Source organism: Harpia harpyja, chromosome 2 (genome assembly GCF_026419915.1).
Source record: "Harpia harpyja isolate bHarHar1 chromosome 2, bHarHar1 primary haplotype, whole genome shotgun sequence".
In the NCBI taxonomy this organism is placed as follows: Eukaryota; Metazoa; Chordata; class Aves; order Accipitriformes; family Accipitridae; genus Harpia; species Harpia harpyja.
The window spans coordinates 9,920,628-9,933,450 of NC_068941.1; the positions used below are offsets into that span (position 1 = coordinate 9,920,628).

At 39.9% G+C, this 12,823-nt stretch overlaps 1 long non-coding RNA gene across 2 annotated transcripts; it reads left to right on the top strand.

The window, feature by feature from the left end:
- Positions 1-412: 412 nt before the first annotated feature.
- Positions 413-11,621, top strand: LOC128152360 (uncharacterized). 2 transcript variants are annotated; one of them, XR_008238628.1, is made up of 4 exons: positions 413-632; positions 4,430-4,529; positions 7,281-7,417; positions 11,193-11,621. It is a non-coding gene; the product is annotated as an uncharacterized LOC128152360 (long non-coding RNA). The 2 variants fall into 2 exon arrangements; XR_008238627.1 differs by lacking the exon at positions 11,193-11,621 and having other exon boundaries at positions 7,281-7,685.
- The last annotated feature ends 1,202 nt before the right edge of the window (positions 11,622-12,823 follow it).

The following is a 12,823-nucleotide window of genomic DNA, read 5'->3' on the forward strand; positions in this document are numbered from 1 at the left end:
GCCCTCAACGGCTTCTCCGCTCGCGAGAGGTGGTGCGGCCAGCGCGCCTGCGCGGTCGCCTCGCCCCGCTCCCCCGCGCGGCCGGGTGGCGTTGGCGGGAGCGTCTCGTGCGGCGCGGCTCGCCTCAGCCGCCGCCCCGCTTCCCCTCACGCGAGCGAGCGAGCGAACGGGCACCGCCGCCCCGCTTTCCCTCACGGGAGCGAGCGAGCGAGCGGGCGGGCATCGCCGCCCGCGGCAGTGAAAGCAGAGCGCGGGCGGGAGGCGGCGGGGTACGAGGGGGCTGAGGGGGCTGAGGGCGGCGGCGCTCGACGGCGCCGGTTGGCAGCCTCTCAGGGCGGCGGGGTAGCGCGTTAGGTCCGCGGGGGGGGGTTGCAGGACTGCGTGCTTCCCGCCGCTGGGGAATGGGGTCGAAGGCCGGCGGCGTTGGCCACCGTGGTGCGGCCACGTCGCGCAGTGCCCTTTCGGCGGCTGCTGAGTAAGCGACACGTCTGCTCAGAGGGTTGGTGCGGAGGTGCTTTTGCTGTCCGCTTGGGTGAACGCAGGCGTGCCCTTGAGGTGACGCAGCACCCAGTTGTGGAGGGAAGCCTTTGGAGGTAGCTCAAGGGACTGCTTGGTGCGCTCCACTGCTTAGGGTAAATACACCCTTCCACTTTTTGCTGTCAGAAAATGGGATGATTGCTAACAGTAGGCTAATCCGCTAGAGTTACTCCTTGTGCTGGGAAACATAGCGGTGGCAGCACATAGATGGCTTTAGTATATTCTGTGAAGTACAACCCATGCCCGGGACTGAGTTTGCTCAGTTATGTGAGGAGAAAGACAAAGCTTTTACTATTTTCAAGGAGAGAGTGGGTGCATGTAGATCATCTCTGTAGGGCGACACTTACCTGCAGAGAAGACAAAAGACCTGAGCAGAATTTAGCCCTTCTGTTCCTCTGACCTTGTGAATGTGTTCCCAAGCAAAACTCTCTCTCTCATCAGATGATGCTCAAGACCCACTCTACAAGTGTGTAACTGGGCCTAGGGAATGTCAGCCACCCTCCCTACAGTTGGAATGTGATACAAGGAGTACTTGGGACTTCAGAAACATCGTTATTCCATGTAACCATGTGGTGCTGAAGCATCCCTGCCTAATAACATCAGCCTTAAGAATAATTCACAATTACGTAACTCAGTCACAAAAGTTGGAAAACTCAGATGTTTCCACAAAAGCTGGTAGACAGTGCAAGAGACTTAACCCAGTGGAAAATAACGTTAATGGTACTTAGCATTTACATAAAGCTCTGTGTTTTCAACACCCTGTCTAATGATTAGGTTTAATCTTCTACCATCTGAGACAGTTCAGTAATGACTACCTCTGTGGGGAAACAAGATGAAGTTTTTGCCAGTTAAAGACCTGCAATTATACTACTACTACTACTACTGTTCCTCTTAACCAAGCAGACTCTAATATATGTCTAAGTAAACACTATTAAGAAAGTCCTTTTATCTCAACAAGTTACTGCTTGATTGTGGTTAACAACAGTTTTTATCACAGAATTATAATATATTTGGTTTGTCTGGGCACAGCTATGGTGCAGGTCAGAAGAAGATGGAGTTGCACTCTTACGTCCGAACTTCCTTCTCTCACAAGTTTAATTTAGATTTTCTACAACATCTTACTATGTTCTCTTAACTTCCTGTGTATTTTAAAGATGGGTTCAGAAAACAAAAACAAGTAGTAAGAGATGTGAAGTACTTTTACGCATCTTCCTACCAAGATCTTATCTCTAAATTCATACTGACTGGCTAAATAATTCTAGACATTTCTTTGAAAGCACATGGTGTTCCACTGCATCAATGTGGTGTTCTGCTATATTCTGGAAGGAATACTTTCAGAAATCGGCGTGGCTACCGTAAGAATTCTAGACTTCATTTGTCTGTTCTGGATGCCGCCTTAAGAGATTATATTGCTACCTGGGCTTGGCTAGGATACTTTGATTTACTCCTGTGAGCCTTGGATCTAGCACAGCAAAATGGTGGCTATTTTTGATCCCCAGGTAAGAGCTGGAAACCAAAAGGAGTTCCAGGAACCTGCCCTAAGGAAGTGAAATCGTTTGAAAGACTGAGTTTAGAAGAATTTTACTTGAAAGAATTTGAACACTAGAAAATAGACAGATACATCAGAAATAGAACGCAAATACTAAACATACCAAGTATACTTGGATTAGAACATTTCCAAACCTAGCAGATAGAAACCACTGAAAACGTGTAGGTTCCAAACTGGAGAAACGCTGGCTGGTTGCCCCCTTGTTAGTGTACACCTCAGACAAGCCCAGATGCGAAGTGCCAAGGAAGTTAAGGTCCCAGTGCAGCCGCAGGCACCTTGAATGCCAGAACACCATCATTATATGGCAGAGGCACTCATGATCTGCTAACTCAAATATGACAAGCAAATGTCTTCCTGTCTTGGGGCAGACTAGTTTCAACTTCAGTCAAATTTTGTTACTCTGCTGTTAGCTTTACCTGCCAGAGAAATGCCAGAAAAAACAGTTTCTCCACTATGACTGCTTCCAGTGTTTCTTCCTTGCCTGTCTTTGGTTTGCCAAGACAAAAAAAGTCTGCCCTCGTAAAGTATAAAAGTTATGGTTTATAAACCTACGACTGGTAACAGGTCCCCCAAAGTCTCTTAGCATTACTGTGTTGCTTCCACTGTTCTTTATGTGTGGTTCTTTTGTTGCGAACGAATCTTATTTTTGATGTAATTGACAGCCAGCTGTCACAGATCCTGATCCATGATTGGGCAACCCAGGTATTGCTAATGTATATAATTGCGAGTGTCTGGAGTAATTACAGCAATACGATTAGAGGAGTGAAAGGAAAATCAGACATTCTGGGCTACCTGTGGAAAAAAACCCTCAGAGTTTTCCAAATTCTGAAATTAATGCACTGCTAATTTTTTCATATGGATTTGATCTGAAGAGCAAATGAAGTAGTAATACTTTCATATCATGGTTTCCCATAAAGAGCTTAGTGAGCCCTGAAAAAACACGTATGAAAGAATATTGCCAAGTTTCCAATTACGTATGTTATAGCTTTTGTTGTTCTTGAGTATTATTTAATGTTATAGGTTTTTTTACCTAACAAAATTTGAAGATTACCTAGAAAATGAATAATATATTGCTATATTCATATGCAATCTTGTCTATTGTTACTTGTTTATCCTCTAGTTTTTGGAGGCTAATGGCCATTAAATTTCAGAGCAGTCTCTCTGCCATATCTGACATGATTTGTTCTAGCAACAAGGAAAAAACAGTAGTATCTTTTAAAGTTATTTGCTCACTGGTGTTAGATGTTCAATATTTTTCTACATCGGTATACAATTTCTTCTTCAGAACAAAGCCTTCTGTGTTATAATGTGTCAGATATACTATGACTGACTGTTGCACCTTTGTGCTAAGAATTTCACAAATAGATCAGTTGCCACCTTCTTTGTTTGCTCCACATATGAAATAATTCTCTAACATATTTTTTTAGAGAGAAGCAGGTAGGATGCTTCTGGATGACCTTTCCATTAGGAGGTGAATGCCTCAACTCAGAGTTGCATTCTTCACTTTTTGTTTTCAAACACTGCTTATTACAGCCTCTGGAAAGAGGACTGAACTCAGTGAAAAGCACAATGAGAGCACAACTTTACAAGCAGAAATCAAACTCTGATGCAAGCCACTATCATGGCTGAAGTTTATTTTCCATTGATTTTGAAGCTGAAGAAACATCTGTTATCGCACAAACACAGGCTACGTTCAGGACGGATGAGGAGGTGCACTGTGTGTGAAGGAACGTAGGGATGTCTCAGTAAATTTGGAATACTAGAACAATCAATCAGCTCCATTGATTTTGGATATTTTTAAACCCAGCTTAATGTATGGGATGCACTGATGATTTTGTTTTAAGCTGTTTTAAGCAGCTTGGAAATGCTTACTGTTGAGGTCGATGCAATGCTTGATGTCTTATTTCAAAATAGTATCTGCTTACATTCCTTAACCCATCTTTATTTCATATTTATTTTAAGTGCTACATGTAGACTCATCTAAAATTTTTTAACATCATGTCACAGGGTCCTTTAATGAAGGGATGCTGAATGCATACAAGTTGTTCAGAAATTTTTGAAAAATTTGAAAATATAGTATGAATAGCCGTATAGCAAAGTCCATATCAACCCATTGTGCTAGTTTTGGCTAGGACAGAGTTAATATTCTTCATAGTTGCTGATACGGGGCTCGATTTTTCATTGGTAAAAAGTCTACTGTTATTTCTTAATCTTTGTAAATTCTGTGGTACCTTAAGTGCCTGGTTATAATAGCACAGAAAGAGATTAAGTTAATCTCTAACAAAACAGTTGGATTTTGTTCATCCATTAAAAAGTTACTCTGTCTAATGGTGTTCTTCACAGAAAGTCTCTATGGTCCAGGCTGGGACCAGCAGAAACCTGTGAGCACCAGTTAAGCGCTGACCAGATGAGGAACTGGTGGTGCCTTGCTACAGAGCCAGAGGTAGGTTTGCTGCAACTGGAGCTCAGCTTGGTGTAGGAGCTGAGAGCAGCTTTCCTTCAAAGGTGGAAAGCTCAGGTGACCCTGGCTCTCAGCTCTTGGTCTCACAGTGGCTCTGGCATGTATTATTCCAAATCTGGTCAAGTAAATTACTGACCTGTATACTGGAGATACATTTTCAAAAAACATATGCATTTGCAAAGGCAACTTTTTAACAAAACAACTTATTTGGGATATTTGCAACTGAACTGTGTGTATGCGGCTGTGTTTCAAATGTTAACTTCAGAACTGCAATAATTAGGCTGTAGTGGAACGGCAGAGAAAGTACCCAGGCAGGCCTTTGGGCACAGCCATCTGTAAGCAAGAAGGTAGATTTTCAATATAAATAGGCCACACTCCTACACTAATTATGTTTTCATATTTGACTCTAGATGCTTATAGGACAAATACTAAATGCCCAGGCCTATTATTAGATTACATAACCTCACTGTATTGTGGGATATATCTGCTGAAAGTGTGGACACTATGTAAGAGCTGCAGAATATTCTTTAGCTGGTCTCCATAAAGGAACACAAGATGAAAATAGCAAGTTACACAGACGTAAGAGTGCAGCAAGGAGACTGGGGATAAGACGTGTCTAGAGGCTTGGGAGGTAGACTATTTGCTGGTGCGTTGCAGTTCATGAGCTCAAGTATAGCCTTGGCACTGGTAGTGTATGGCACTATAAATAATGAAATAGTGTATGTAAAATGTAGAATTAAAGTCAGAAAATAATTTTGACTCCTTAATGCAACTGCAAATAATTTTAGTATTTCCATTCTTCCAACTCAGTTCTCAACTGTACAGGTATGACCTTTTGCATACTGGGCAGAGTTGTACCATGTGTATTTTACTGCAACACTGGCAAACCAAGCACTTAAGTAACCAGATTATGTTTATCTGTGCAGTGACATAGTTAAATCCCATGAAGTCAATAAGAGCTTTTCTAGTGGCTTTAATTTCACAAATTTAATAATAGTAGTAACCTTGTCTTAGTTTTAAAAAGAACTGGGTTGGTTCGTTTGTTTGGTTGTTTGTTTGCCCCATAGGAAGCACCACTAACATAGACATTTCATTTAATTTTGTCCTGGTTCATCACAGAACTAATACTATTTAGCCCAATTTCAGTTGATGATTTTTTGCATTTTAACTCTGTCTTGTGGTTATAAGATACTGCTGTGTTTACATGTACATTTTGTTCTGTAGCATATCACTCATGTTAAAAATTCTTACGGTAATTTCCTTGGTTCACCACAATCATAATGTGTGAGGTTGTCCACAGGTGTCTACCTCAGCTGCTGTTCTTTTTGTGTTAGTGTTGATACACAATGCTGCTAGCTGTGAGTTAAAGATCACAAACAGAAGTAGGCCACTGCTGGCATTCCTCCTGTTCTACGTTCTTGTATCTCTTTGTCCTGCTTGCCTGCGTTTCCGTCTCAGTTCCATTAAGTCTTTGAGGCATTGTATATTCTCTTCAGTCTTAAATCACAATTTTTTTTTTTTATGGACTATTACAGGCTACTGTTCAGAGAGACAGCTAACAAACCCCTCTTTTGACAAGCCAATGATTCATAGCAGCTGACCATAGAAGCAGACCTGTGTTTGATAAGCAGTGGAGGAAAACAGACTACACAGGGCAATTGTGGGTTCATTTTAGAAATTGTCGCTAGATATCCTAGGAGATTTCAGCAATGAATTCCCTGGTGCCTCCACAGGTTCAAAGTGAAGGAACCAGTGTTACAAGCTAATACACATTTCTTAGCCATATCTGTTACAGTGTTGGTTTTCCTAGGGAGATTGGCTTCTGTTAAGGGCAAAAGCCATTTAAGCAGCTTATGCAGGAGTTTATTGCCTCTCTTCCATCCCAAAGTCCACATCATTATTGAGGGGGGAAAATGGTAAATACACAACCAAGTGTAATGTGTCATAGTAGTGATTTAATGATTTTAAATAGGCATACGTGACCATTCATATGATTAGATGCCTTTTCTTTAGTGTGTTGTCACAATCCGTAGAACTACATCATTCACACATAATAGGAAACTGAGATAGAGTTAAGTCATAACTTGGGCTACTGATAATAGACCTCTTCATTGGACAAAATGTGTTAGGGTTCAAAGTCACCAAAAGTAGTCTGTCCTTGTAGGTTTCTTTGGGTTGGTTTTTTTTTTGAGGAGAGTGTGTGAAAACTATGCTCCTGTTCTTGGCAGCTGTTCATAGTCAGGCGTAAATTGCTGAAGTCCTCTGTGGCAAAGTCCACATTTTTCATTTTTTGCCCTTTCTATTTTTCTATTTTTGATCAGGAAAGGGGAGGAAGTTGCAGAATACAGCCAGATTATACTTATCAGGTAGCAGCAATTACATCAGCAATTCATCAGTAACCTTTGACACTTTCTAATAAATAATACTTACAAACTTACTATGCAGCCAGAATTTTGGTCGATTTGTTTAGTTAATAAGGTGAATTTTGCTGGGTCACCTCTGTTATTAATACTCACATTCATTCATACGTGGTATTGTCACCAGGGTCTACGAAATCTTCTTTTTATTGGCTGAAGAAATTCCTCTACTGGAACAGAATACCTTCTCCTTGCTTAGAAAGACAGCGTAGCATTGTGCTAAAATTTGTAAACTGGGGCCTTTATCACAAAGAAGCTAGGCAAGTTTTTTCTTTTGAATTTCTGATTAATGAATTCTCTTTCTCTAATTTTGCAGGTACTCTGAGTATGGATGGGCCAGTTAGGAGACTGAGCAAAGCCATTGCTACAGATAGCGAACAAGTGCATCTCACTGCCAGTGACGTTGCTGTGGAGGTGCAAAAGAAGAACACCAAATTCTAAGACTTGCTGCAGGTACAACAGGAACAAGGGATAAGAAACTGGCAACTTAATTGCATGAGAAAAAATGAGGAAAGAAGGCGCTTGTTAGAAGGGTAATGAATACTTTCCAACATCTAAAGTTTATGTGCAGATACAGATTCTATAAAGACTAATGATGAGGTCCCTGACCATAGCACATAAAAATTATGACAGTCCATTTATAGACTTTATTTTCACAGATTTCACTTTAGCTTTAGTTTGCACTTGGCAAGCCAAACTATACTAGGTAGTTAAAAAACATTTCTTTTGTTAGCTGACAGCAGGTTTGATAGCATTGTTCTTAAACATTTCCTTTTGTATGTTTCTACTATTAATGGAATTGTTTGTTTATTTAGGCACCGGTTGTCCACTTAGTCATAAAGAAATGGCTGTTATGCCACAATGTTTTAAAGAAGAGTAAAGCAACCAATCTGTAAGATCAGATACAACAGCATCCTGTGCTCACAGGAAAGTACACACCAAGATTTATGTTTAATTTGACATGTAATTAAAAAAAGCAATCAACCCTTATCCCATGCTTTCCATACAATTAATCTGGCACTATACAACTGTACAAATTTATTAGTCCTAACCTAAAGCTTAGGAAAGAATAAGCACCACAGACCTCTACAAAGCCTCATAACAAATGTGTATAGCATGTTCCAGAGCATTTTTCTAGCCAAAAAACCCACCCTATATATTAGCAATAAATTGCTCCCTAAAATGGCCTCATCTGAATACGCATAGTCTTTCTAATTTTAGTCTTCCTGATTTCTTGTGAAAGGTATGGATGCTTCCCAGGAGTGTGAGTCAGCTCAGAACAACTAATAGCAAAAGTTTACAGGATCCAAACCTTGTCAGAATCCTCACTTTCAGTTTCTCAAGTAATGGTACAAAATGAAGTATGTCATAAACTTGCGTAAACTATTTGTAGTATAAAAGGAAGAGTTGTCTTGCCTTCCAAATGCATGTTCTACTTCAGCAGTGGCTAAGAACATAGCTGCTTTTTCTGTGCAGGCCCCACCTTGTCTGGGACTTGTTTCTGAAATAATGTCAGGAGAAGGTAAATGAGGTTTACCCAAGTATGTTAACAACTTCTAACCCATTACAAGCAATGCCACTGGTTCTGAGCAAGGTTCCAGTTTGTCTAGTGTCTTGTCAGTGCCTGCCACTGTTAAGCAGTGTTTTTGACATAGGTGTGACCAAATTCCTCAAGACATTCAGAATTAGAGTTATATTTCTTCCAGTTAATGCAGGCATTAAAACTTTTGGGAGGACAAATTACGGGCCCAACTTTTTTGGTGGGGGAGTACTCCCTATGCTAGGTTACGAAGGCAACCCTTATGTGAGAAGACACAGCCATATCCTTTTGGGAGTAGTCAAGATCCTGTGATGAGAGGAATGTTAATTATTTTGCATATAATAAATACATTAAATATTTAATGATTTGAAGGACAACTGGAAAGAGGAAGAATGTAATTTTTGTGTTATGGTTATGTTTTCTTGACCATACACATCAGTCTGAAAGCATCTCAAGCTAGATTCAGAGTTTCTACTTCATGTAAAAAAGCAGCTGTAAACCTGTTAAGCCAGCAGGTTTAATTGTTACTGAAGTACTCTAGAACAGGTGACCTCGATCCTTTATATTTTACGGGAAACATTTTAATGAAGGGTAATATTAACTAGTTCTCTCATTCCAATTCATCTTTTATTTATATATTATAAGGTTGCAAACCTTTATTCTCTACTACCAGAAAAAGAGAAAGCACCAAAGGAAACAAAATGCTGTGTAAGCCAAACACTCCAGTGTATGTGTTTTACGTCCCTCCCCTTGGAAGAGACAGATACAAAGACCACCAAACATATGGTCGATGGTTACTCAGTCAGGGGTCAGGTGCAGCTACAACCCAGATGACAGAGCTGCTCAGTCACATGGTTGCTACTGTATCATATGAGCAGCATTATGCCTGCCAAGCTAGCCTGCGCTACGCAAGGAGAGGGAGGTTGAGTGGGAAGGGACTAAAGTCTTTTAAAACTCACCCTGCTGTTAAATACACACTTTCCTTAATACGTTCCTGGCAGATTTTTATATACTGTAGCAACAAATGAGTTACACTAGAATATCTTGCAAATCTTTCATTATTAAAGCCTTTTGAAAGTTAAGTGTGTAATACTAACAAATCAAAAAAGGAGCCCTCGACCTGCATTTTGCACTTGTCTAGCAGGGGTGTGTATGACTAAATAAAACGCAAGACACTGGAAAAGCAGGCTTAGTATGTATGTATCCATATTTTATCTCTTTGCACCCCTATCTCCTCCTTTTTATTTTGAATAATGACCAGGGCTAGGCTGAATCTAAATGGGAAATCCACATTCTAAAGAAGCAATACGATATTATAATCTAAAAATCAGGTTGTTAGAATTGGAAGCTGAAGGGGCATTGGACAGAAACAGCCTGGAGAAAGTCAGAGAGAGAGGTTGCCTTTAACACAAGTAAGGATTTGAGAATTTTCCTCTTTAACTTCTATGTTCAATGCAGTCCTGCAGAAGTACTCTTTAGAGACTAAACTTTTCCTCCAATGGTAACAGCAGCCATGTATTTCTCATAATTTGTGATGAATAGGGATTGAGCTATGCAGACAGTGCAAGGTGTGCATGAGAGTTCGGTCACAGCATAAAGCTTGTGCAGGACTATTTCCTGTTGAAAATCAGAGTAGCCCGTGTTCTCTGTTCCAGTGCTGTTAGTGGCTGCAAAGAGGTGAAATATAACACAAAAATTTCTGCATTGCACATGAGTGTATCTCCAGCGGTGCAGATTTACTGCCAGTCCAGCATCTTTTTTACGGAGGGGTGTTATAGCCTCTTTTGCCTTGAATAAATTAATTTTTTTTAGATCATAAAGGTACAAAATCATGCATGCCAGTGTTATGAAAGAGACATTCATGCTGTCTGGAGATCGTGTTTGAAGAACCATTATACTACAGTAGGCTCACTCCACACAAGTATTTGTCAGGGAGATTTCAAAGAAACCTGTGCGCTTTATTTGTGCCCATAATAAAGTAATTAAAAATCAGTTAATATGCAGAAAAAATGAAGCAATATAAGTCTGTGGTTCTGCATTAAGTAATATAAAATCTGTGCATGCTGGATTTCCTGGCAGTAAAAATTTGATCTGTATTGGCATGAGCAGACGACTGCATTTTTATCGAATCAGCCAGAGCATATGTTACAGTGTTTATTCAGATTTTATGCCAGCTTTCTGTCAGCTGAGGAGGATAAATTATGCCTGATCCAACATAAAGTTAGAGTGGTACAAACAGACAATATCTCATCTGATAGGAACTCTCCTGGGACAAAATTATTTCTTCAAGCTATTTACTATCTCACAGAATGATAGCCTACCACCCTAATATGCTGTAAACCCTACATAGTCCTTAGACAAATCTTTTTCAAGTCAGAGCATGTCTATATCTGATTAGCTGTAAATAGACTGACAATTTTTTCCTCAGAGGGAAAGAAGGGGAGAGTCACAAATTCAAATTATATTTTATACCTTAGGCAAACACAGAAATGTTTCAGAATATGATTTGTATAGAAATCTCAAGTGTACTCATGTGTAAATGTAAATAATGAGATGGGAAAAAATGAGTCGTAATGATAATTAGGAACATAATTCATGAAATTATGGGGTTAGGATTGGGCCCATACTATAATAGAAAAAGGATTTGATTTTGTGCTTCTGCCCATGTTTCTTCTTTTAAATATGCAGCTGCTGTGTCATATTATGGATCCTTGGCATCTCACTCTGAAGATGGATTGTCATGACACTAGTTACTGGAGGTGAAGATAGTAAACAAGAACATTACAGTGTGAAACAGATGATTTATGAGACTTCCTAAGTCAAAGGGCCGAATCCGTCAGTAGGTGTGTACAGGTTTTACTAACTTTGATATAAAATTGGCTGAGGTTATTTAAGATTTTGTGGGGATTTTGTTAATTGTCATTTGAATTCCATTAGAATTTATGAATTTACTTTTGTCACTGCAGTATTGTCTGTCTTTGGCCAGGGCTTGTAACTGACTGCAATTCAAAATTCAGTGACAGTACTGCTTAACATTGTTCAGGCAACCCTGGCTACTCATTTCTGCACCTGCACTGCAGTCTTTACTAGACTAGCACAGCAGTTTTTCGGGGTGCATACTGGACTAGCCCATGGAACTGATCTGAAGAATAGCAGGCATTATGAAAGCTGGCACTGCCACTGAATTTTTTTTTCCTACAAACTACATAGCATATGAAAACAAATGGAGCTGGGAACTTATGGCAGACCTGGCAAAAGGGTATGGCGGTGTGGGATAAACTGAAAGAAGGATTATTCCTGACAAACTCAGGGTAAGAGCATACCTGTACCTACATTCCACGGAATAAGTTAAAGTAGAAAAAGGTATCCTGAAGTAGATGCAGTCATATGAAAACAGAAATACTTTTGAAAAGTACAGCATGTACTGGGGGCTGTAAGTCAGCTTTGTTCTGGTATGACTACATCTATACCAATTGTGCTGGTATAACAGTGTTAATAAAAACATTCTCCTAAGTGACAGAGTTATGCTACTAAAACTGTTACAGGTACAAGACCCTTAAAAATTGGAATTATCAGTAAATAGCATACCCGTCTAATGTAAACATTGCACACCCCAAATTCAGCAAGAATTCCTATTATGCAGATCTTAGTTAAGAGTTTGTAGATCTGTAATTCTACTAAGCTGGCACTTCGGGAGAATGCAGAAGTTCCTCTTAAGAAGTTGAAGAGCCATTTCATTTCTCGTGATATATTTCAGTGAATTTTCCAAAATCATTCTCGGCACAGCTGAAGCATCTTTAGCATTCTTCTACTACTATTTCTTCTACCACTACCACCTCTGAAAAGCTTATGTTTGTTCTCAGAATGGGGCCAGATTGTACTGAGAGATTTGTATTTTCAATACAGTTTCCTGTGGAGGGATAACCTAGACTCTTGGCAGCATACCACTATTCAATTCATACAAAGCACTCACAACATTTACTCTAGACGTAGGCTTGGGCTCATGACCATTCCGATATAATATGTACTAGCAGTGCTATTTTAACTGCAATCGCATTACATTATACAGAAGTACTGAATGCATACAAGAAGAGAAGAGAACTTAAAACATGCTTTGGGGTTGAATTTTGCAAAAAATGATGCTTCATAAAAGCTCATCAATAGAAAACACTTCCAAGAGGAAGTTAAGCTCTGATGATACATAGCATTTTGCTACACAGGTAGATACTTAATCCAAAATGTGATTTGTGTATTTGACTTCCACCTGCATGAGAAAAAACAGCCATCCTGTGATTACAGTGCACTTGGGACTGAATGGG